Source organism: Cydia pomonella, chromosome 11 (assembly GCF_033807575.1).
Source record: "Cydia pomonella isolate Wapato2018A chromosome 11, ilCydPomo1, whole genome shotgun sequence".
In the NCBI taxonomy this organism is placed as follows: domain Eukaryota; kingdom Metazoa; phylum Arthropoda; class Insecta; order Lepidoptera; family Tortricidae; genus Cydia; species Cydia pomonella.
The window spans coordinates 16,123,505-16,132,865 of record NC_084713.1 but is presented as its reverse complement, the minus strand read 5'-3'; the positions used below and the strand labels follow the sequence as shown (position 1 = coordinate 16,132,865).

Here is a 9,361-nt window from a genome sequence, read left to right as displayed (position 1 = left end):
TGAAGTGATGTAATGGAAACATGTGATCTGAGGCTTTCTTATTGACTCCCCGAGGTGTGTATACTATTAACTGTTTGATGGAGCTGGAGAGCGGCAGCTTATGCTGAAAAATGACGCTTTCGCACTAATTTTTTTGCCGTTTTTATAAATAATGGTACGGAACCCTTCGTGCGTGAGTCCAACTCACACTTGCCTAGTTTTTTTATAGGTATAAAATAAATTCTAAATATTGATGTCTATTGGTTTTTCGTTTTAGGAATAGCTAGATTTATTTTGACGTTCACAATATACATAGATTCATTTCAGTGTAGAAAAACATCGTGAGAAAACCGGACTAATCCCAATAAGGCCTAGTTTACCCTCTGGGTTGGAAGGTTAGATGGCAGTCGCTTTCGTAAAAACTAGTGCCTACGCCAATTCTGGGGATTAGTTGTCGAGCGGTCCCCAGGCTCCCATGAGCCGTGGCATAAATGCCGGGACAACGCGAGGAAGGAGATCACAATATAGATTCATATATATTGACATGAATGTTATTTGTAATGCAATCGTATGTTGCTTAATAAATAAATCTGAATCTAAACAACAGGAATTCCATTTACTTTTTTGAAACGACCAAATCATGTTTGACAAAAAATACTTAAAGAGTATCACTCTGGTTTTAACATAAATAACATACATATTCGTGCGCATGATAGTTTTCAGTTCAGATTGACAGGAAGTAAAAATAAAGTTATAAAGAGTAGGTATTGAATTGTTTCAGTATTTACACAAATTAAGATTTAAATTTAAAGCACGACTTACCTGAAGTGATAATCCATTCGCATGCAATTTTCATCACTGATTCCCAAACCGGAACTTCATTTCAATAGCTTTAGCTTTGCTTTAGTTGAATTCACTATTTTGTGCCTGCAAGACAAAGTCGCAAGTGACGTTCATAGGTATGTATCTAATCAAATTTCTACATCTAGAATCAAATCAAAAAAAGATTTATTACAAAACCATTTCATTACAAATTGGATTGGAACAGTGACAACTTATTTTGAGTGTTGCCATTTAAATTTATTTGTCTCCCTAAAAATAACTTCACGATTTTGCTTGTCTAGTGCATGTGTGTTCAGTTAGAATAAAATAAAGCATAATATATATATTGTTTAAAAAAACAATAAAATATCATATGCTTTAATTTTAAAATAAATAGCTTTTCCATTCCAATCTCGAAGTTTTTTAAGAAACAACTTGACAACTTTACCCTGAAGTAGGGGACTGTTTTAAAAAATGTTGTGCTGTAGAAAGGAACGTTATGAAAGTACAATTTGGTAACAATCATAGACAGGTAACAATAATTTTGTACTTCAATGAAAGCAGGCGACGTTGCCAGCCTGCCAAATCGCAACGACTGTGACCGTGAAGCTAATGACCTGACAACGTCGCATCCTAAAGTTCGGATCGTCGTAGATACATAATTATGTTTTCAAGTTTGTCGAAATGCTTCCTCGGGCAAAAATCACAACAAAAAGTTGTACCTCACACAACTGTTTTCGTTTATCTTATACCTTTAAACGAGCAATTCTTGTATATATATATATTTCTGTGATCTCGAAAACGGCTCTAACGATTTCGCTGTAATTTGGTATATGGGGGTTTTTGGGGGTATACAATCGATCTAGAGTTGTCTTATGTTTGGGAAAACGCGTGTTTTCGAGTTTTCATGCGTTTTTCTTTCGACGCAGAATATGGTCGCTAATTTCGTGTCGCCGGCCACTGTCCGTCTGGCCCAGCGGGTTAAGACGCGGACTGCTAGAAACGAGTGTTACGGGTTCGAATCTCGCCCGGTGACTAACTTTTGTTTTTTTTATATATGTTCAAGTTTATATATATATATTTTTTAAATTTTTATTGTTTTAGACAAGTTTAATTTAGTAAAAAAATGTAGTTAAGATTATCACCTATACACCACCATATTACAATAAATAGTTATAACCGAGCAAAGCTCGGTCGCCCAGGTACTATAGCTTATAGCTCATGCTCATTGTCATGATTCTACCTTCTTGACTCGCCTCACGTTTATTTTGACTCAATACTTATCCCGCTACTATTTGTTGTGCTATTGTTTAACTAGACTTTTACCGATCAGCAATTATTTCGGCTTGATTTGTTTACCTACTGGACCTTACCGGTTTATCTAACCGTACCTCTTGAAACTTCTATCACCTATAATAAGTGTCCATGTAATTCCTTATAACGTATCTCCTACTATTACACTTTTTTCGCCTAGCCGCCATCCGCCAACCGTCCAACAAGGAACTTCGTTCCAAAAAGTCGTTCCAACGTCCAACAAACTTATACTAGATTAAGTAAGGCGTGTGAAGCGCTTTAGGTACTCTTATGTAGTTATAGACCCCGGCATGCACTTAATAACATAATTATGGTGTCTTCTGATACTTAATTATATAGATATTATAGATAAAGATATGAGACATTACGAAACTTGCCTCGCGACGTTGTCAGCTTGCTCAGCTTCGAACGCATTCTGTTGAGCTGGCAACGACGCTACCACTGCGAGCAGTCTACTACATTATTTTGTGGAGACTATGGGCCGGGCCTCTACAAACTTCATTAATAATTAAATGCGATTTGCGTAACATGCTTGCATTGCGGCAGTTGATTTGCACATCGCAAAAACGTTGTTAAACGTAAATAATGTACACAAAATTGTCTACAAAAAAATTCAATACAATTTTTAAATGTTGATACTAGCGAAAAAAAGTACTAAATCTTTCTTGTAGGCAATTTTATATAGATTGTTTACGTGAAAGAACATTTTATGGTATGGGCCACTGTTTACGAGCTATTTAAGAAAAACTAAAAGAAGGGACCTTTAAACAATGTATTCAGGCCATTATTATAGTATTTATATGAAATCGCATGTTGCAAGACATGGTATCTGTAGAAACCATATTTTTTAAAACTGTAAACATGAAGTCCTCTTAGGCCAATGAAGGCCTTGTATATTCTCAAAATCCAGCTTTGTCAGTAGAAAAAGGCGGCAAAAAGTAGACACGAAGGATCTATAGCCCATACATATTTTTAATTTCACGCCTTTTTCCATTAGGCACAAAGTTTTTTTGCAAGAGTATAAAGAACTACTTGCGTTTTAGATAATCACCGACAATTAAGTGCAACAAATTCAACCGATCGGTCAAATGCCGCACAAATCGCACGCAATTTGTCGGTGTGGTTTGTAGAGGCCTTGAAAAATTTCGCTAATACGAGTATGTATTGTCTTTTAAAAACGTTAAAAATTTTGTTCCCATTATCTAAACTCCACATGAAATTATGTTAATATTAGTCAAATAAAATCTATGTATAACGTTAATTAATATGTATTATAAGTACAGTCAAAGAATTTAATTTGTGACCCATTTCGTACCTTGTCACAGTGACAATAGTATGAGGTCTCTAGCGAGTTTCATGTTGTTTGTCACTGTGACAAGGTACGAAATGGGTAAGAAATTAAATTCCTTGACCGTACCAACCAATACCAACCTGATTACGTTATTACCTACAATTATACATGCCTGCCTACATATTTTACATCACGTAAAAAGGTAAAATAAGAATAAATATTTTTATTTTTATTCTTAATAATATTTAAACGAAGAAATAAATTTAAAATATATTTCTAAGACCCGTGTTCAAATTCAATTCTAATTTAAACGAATAAAGATACTTTGGAATTTGTGGGGATTGATAGAAATTAAACTGGCAATACTATATCGTTGACTTGCACTGCAGAGTGCCTACCGCGAACCACATTCGACGTGTTGCCTCCCTGTCACATTTACGTGCGAAGTTACAAGTGCGACAGAGAGGCAACACGTCAATGGTGGTTCGCGGTAGGCCCTCTCCTCTGTTTCGGAACGGAACATACTGTGGTGTCTGTGGTTAGTGTGGTTTCGTTTCGATATGTGACTCCTGCGTATGCGCTTGTTAGAATAATAAATTAAAATGGACGTCCGAGCAGATAAAAGCAAACCCTGCTGCTATACAAACAAGCAATTGAAACAGAATTAATAGTCAATATTACCTTAAATTTACAATACTGCTTGATAACACTAAGTTAGCTGTATAAATTCGGCATAACTTGTCATCAAGTTATTTATTTACCGATTCAGAATTATTAGAAACTGCCAAAACTATCACTAGATGCTATTTGGATTACTAGTATGATAAATTAAATAATGAATAAATATAATTGAAAATAAGACCTTTTTATTATAGTTAATAAACCAATTTATTAACCTTATCACCAACAACTAATAAATACAATCACTAATACTTTATAATTCACCAATACATTATTTAATAATTAATTCATCAAATTAATCAAGTAAGCACAAAAACATTAACATAATGATCAACATAGTATTTACTTAACTTTCAATATTCCTGTGGCGACGATTAACTCAGTGCTGCAGCGCAACGAAGAATCACAATGAGAATGATCCAAAATGAAACAGGTCGGGCCCTTTTATATCCACTGCTAACCAGCCACTCACAACTGGTTAATCATGCCATTTGTCGTTCGAGAAGTGACGTCACAAACGTATCTTCTCATTTATCGAATAATGCAGAATAAAATTATTTTCAATAAACTCCGTTATACATAATTACTAATAAGTAATGTTAATACATAATATAATCACTTTAAAATAGTTTACGAATCTTATTAGTAGGTTAACTACCGTCTCAAAGTTACCACTATCCATGTTTCTCTAAACAACCGTGGTTTCGTATCGTACCCACATAAATCACAAATTGTGTAAACTTCGCGTGATATTGAGTTAAGTGTTTAAATAATGAATATTTATCAACATTGGAAGTCAGAGAAACAGGTCAGTTTCATACATAATACAATTTATAAATAATAATCTAACACGGCCATACTGACGTGTACTTCGTTCCCGAAGTACCAAAAGCATAATTAGACAATCAATAATCCTATTCTACAAATTTCGTATAATCAATATCATGATCTGCTTGAATATACATGTTAGCCCAATTCAAATCGACCAGCGAATATGTGTGGGTATTGCCAAATACCTAGACATGCCAATTACATTCACCCGCTGCTAATGAGAACAATTGACACCAAGTATATGACCGACCAGCGGATACCAAATTAAGTGTATCAAAAATGTGGGTATTGCCAAATACCTCGGCATGCCAATTACATTCACCCGCTGCTAGTGAGACAATTGACACCAAGTAAATGACCGACCAGCGGATACCTAAATAGTGTATGAAAAATGCCAAACCATACCTAGACATACCGATCACATTCACACTCTGCCAGTGAGACCAATCGGTATCAAGTATGTGGCCGACCAGCGTATTTTTTTTTAACCAATCTACAGCAGATAATAATATTATCTTGTACAAAATACTATTTCACAAAATGTATATTTACCAGCATTACATTATTAGTAAATTGCACCTTCAACATTTATTCAGCGAACAGGCCACCAGGGCACTTTTACACGTCAACGTGGGAAATACCAATGAAAACGTCAAATTAAAAAAAGTAAATAAAAATATTTAAAAAAAATAACACAAAAAAAAATATCAAATTATTGAGGTGTAAAAGTCTCCAAGTGTCAAAACTAAAAAATTATACAGTTTATCATTCAAAATTCTGTATAATTAAAAGATCCATTAAGGTTCGTGTACATAAATACATAATGAAATGAAAAGGTGAATATCCTGTAGATTTTCCGACGGTGCAGGTATTTACTGTTTGTTAAACTCTCTAAAAACCGTTCGGCCAATCTGACAATTCATTTCACATTATGTGCAGTTTTATAGTACAGCAAATTATTTGTAATATATAGGCGATTCTGATGTTGAGGTAACGTTACTATAAAAAATACAATTTTAACATTTACATCATTATAGATATACCAGGACTCTGCTCCACTGTCGCTTGTAGCAGGGTCGAAAGTAGGCAAAGCAATGTCCACGTCTTTTCCGAGAGCACCGGAGACAGCATCCTTGATCGCTTTCAGAAGGCCTTGCACAGCTTCCAAATCTCTCTGAAATCACATAAGCATTTTTTAAAGTAAGGCTGAATACTATCCCAACTTCTGATGTTAGAATAATAAATTAAAATGGACGTCCGAGCAGATAAAAGCAAACCCTGCTGCTATACAAACAAGCAATTGAAACAGAATTAATAGTCAATATTACCTTAAATTTACAATACTGCTTGATAACTAAGTTAGCTGTATAAATTCGGCATAACTTGTCATCAAGTTATTTATTTACCGATTCAGAATTATTAGAAACTGCCAAAACTATCACTAGATGCTATTTGGATTACTAGTATGATAAATTAAATAATGAATAAATATAATTGAAAATAAGACCTTTTTATTATAGTTAATAAACCAATTTATTAACCTTATCACCAACAACTAATAAATACAATCACTAATACTTTATAATTCACCAATACATTATTTAATAATTAATTCATCAAATTAATCAAGTAAGCACAAAAACATTAACATAATGATCAACATAGTATTTACTTAACTTTCAATATTCCTGTGGCGACGATTAACTCAGTGCTGCAGCGCAACGAAGAATCACAATGAGAATGATCCAAAATGAAACAGGTCGGGCCCTTTTATATCCACTGCTAACCAGCCACTCACAACTGGTTAATCATGCCATTTGTCGTTCGAGAAGTGACGTCACAAACGTATCTTCTCATTTATCGAATAATGCAGAATAAAATTATTTTCAATAAACTCCGTTATACATAATTACTAATAAGTAATGTTAATACATAATATAATCACTTTAAAATAGTTTACGAATCTTATTAGTAGGTTAACTACCGTCTCAAAGTTACCACTATCCATGTTTCTCTAAACAACCGTGGTTTCGTATCGTACCCACATAAATCACAAATTGTGTAAACTTCGCGTGATATTGAGTTAAGTGTTTAAATAATGAATATTTATCAACATTGGAAGTCAGAGAAACAGGTCAGTTTCATACATAATACAATTTATAAATAATAATCTAACACGCTCCTTGTTATTCATTACTTTTTATTCATTGTTTTGTTTTTTTGTTATTTGACTTCGGCATTCTCTACGGACTTACGATTGCTCCACGATACGGATTTGTTGACAAGGGATAACGACAACAAGGCACACTGAACGGACAAAGAAACACAAAAAACATGGCTCCTACCCGGCGCTGTCAATACATAAATTGCCTAAATACAAGCGGAACTCAATTCATTATTCCGTTTTCCAGTAAAGGATACAAATCGTCTACGAACATGGATAAACAATTCAGGTATGTTTTGTTTTATTTACTTAATTACAAAAAAAATTCTATAACTAGACAAGTCATGAATTTCATGTTCGGTCCAAGTTTTTTTTATTGTTCACTTGTTAAAATGTTCTTGGTGTAGGGGGTTGATTTTGTTTTTTGGTAATGTGGATGCATTACCAATTTTGTTTTTTGGTAATGTGGGAGGGTGGGAACATTAATTGCATGTAAAAATACGCAAGTAAGTATAACGGGTTAGCACTGATTGACATAATACGTTATTTTCTCGCGGATTATCGAAGTAATATTTCTTGCTTTAATTTGTAAAATAAAAGGTTATTAAATATTTTCAATGAAAACTATAGCGAACATGATCGGTCCAGCCATTTTTGAGTTATTGCAAAAGTTTTCTCATCTTAGTAAAAGACGTAGAAAGCGCTGCGAAGGTACTCCCTTATACTTGTAATGTACATGATACATGAACCCTACACTGAGCATGGCCCGACATGCTCTTGGCCGATTTTTATTTAAAGGAACTTTTTCGTTCTTTATATTTGTATCCAAATATTATTTCTCAATTCCAAATCTAATTTCAGGAACTGCAGTTGAAGTGACACCTGATACATCACCACAAAAATTAAAGGTTGACCCCATGAAATGTGTATGGAAAACGAGCGTTGCAAGTATTACACGATCAAGAAGCGGGAAGCTCATCAACTTCGTCAAAATTTGAACATGCATTTGCATGGAGGAGTGCCATAAGAGAAAAAGATTACTTCACGTGTAAAATTAGCTACACAAATATTTTCCCATTCAGTTGGCGCAGCGATCAAAACAGCAATACAAACAGGAGAACTGTCAAGCCCTACTGCTGCGAACAGAGCTCAGTTTATTGTTCAGATAAACAACTTGTTTGACGCTCTCAACAGCAAAACTAAATTTGACAAGAATCCAAAGAAATGTGGATTAACAAAAGATAACGCTGCGAGGCAAGCATTAGAAAATGGTCTCAGAATTCTACAAGACTTAAAAAAAATTGTTGTTAAAGGAAATCTAAAAAAGAACACTACGCCTCCTTGTTTCGAGGGCTTACAGCAAAGCATTAATGGCATAATACTATTGTACACAGAAGAAAACACCGAAGGTGTACAGTACTTGTTAACAAACAGGTTAAATCAGGATGTGTTAGAAAATTTATTTTCAACATATAAAGGGCGGGAACAATAAAAATCCAAGCGCTCGAATGTTAAGGTCAGTCTTTCGTAGCTATTTAACTGAAATGCTAGTACGGCTACCGGGTCATCAAAATTGCGAGCAGACAGATGTATCAAATTGTGACCTATCTGACAATAGACGGAACCTCACCAAGGAGCCGGAGCCCGAGCCTCAGTTCGGATTCCGAGGATACACCCGAGCCTACAGCAAGTGTTGTGCCCCGCAGCACGGCCCTACAGCAAGTGGAGAAGGCTCCGACGCCCTGCACAATGCACATCTCGCACAGCCGCCCGCGCCGATAGCACAGGGACTCCGACTCTCGAACAATGCTCTGTCACTTATTTCGCATGATATATATAGCAAACAAATGTTTCAACAACTTTAAATGTAACAAATGCTTGAAGTCGATGACTAAAAATGTCGATTTAAGTGATAAAAAAACAATTATTTATACTAGAGAAAACCTATGGGCTCGCTGAAAACAACATTAAAATGCCCAATAAGTGTCAATTTTTACCAAGTCATTGACGTTTGTCTAACAAATTATGAGGATAACAAATTTAATATTATAAAACATAAATTAAATGTATTAAAAAACATGACTAATCATTCAATATGTATTTTAAAAATAGATCACGCTACCGCATATAATATATACTGTACAGAGCATTTGAAATACAGTGTAGAAAAATTCATTGAAACAAAAATCAATTATTACTGCAAATCACAAAAAAGAAACAGGATTCAAAATCAACAAAAGCTTAGGTTGTTACAAAATAAATGAAATAAGTAGTTGTCA

The 9,361-nt window shown here is 34.5% G+C and overlaps 1 long non-coding RNA gene across 1 annotated transcript; it reads left to right on the top strand.

Annotated features, from left to right (window-relative positions):
- Positions 1-7,101: 7,101 nt before the first annotated feature.
- On the top strand, positions 7,102-9,361 carry LOC133522993 (uncharacterized). Its single transcript, XR_009800173.1, has 2 exons — positions 7,102-7,371; positions 7,944-9,361. It is a non-coding gene; the product is annotated as an uncharacterized LOC133522993 (long non-coding RNA).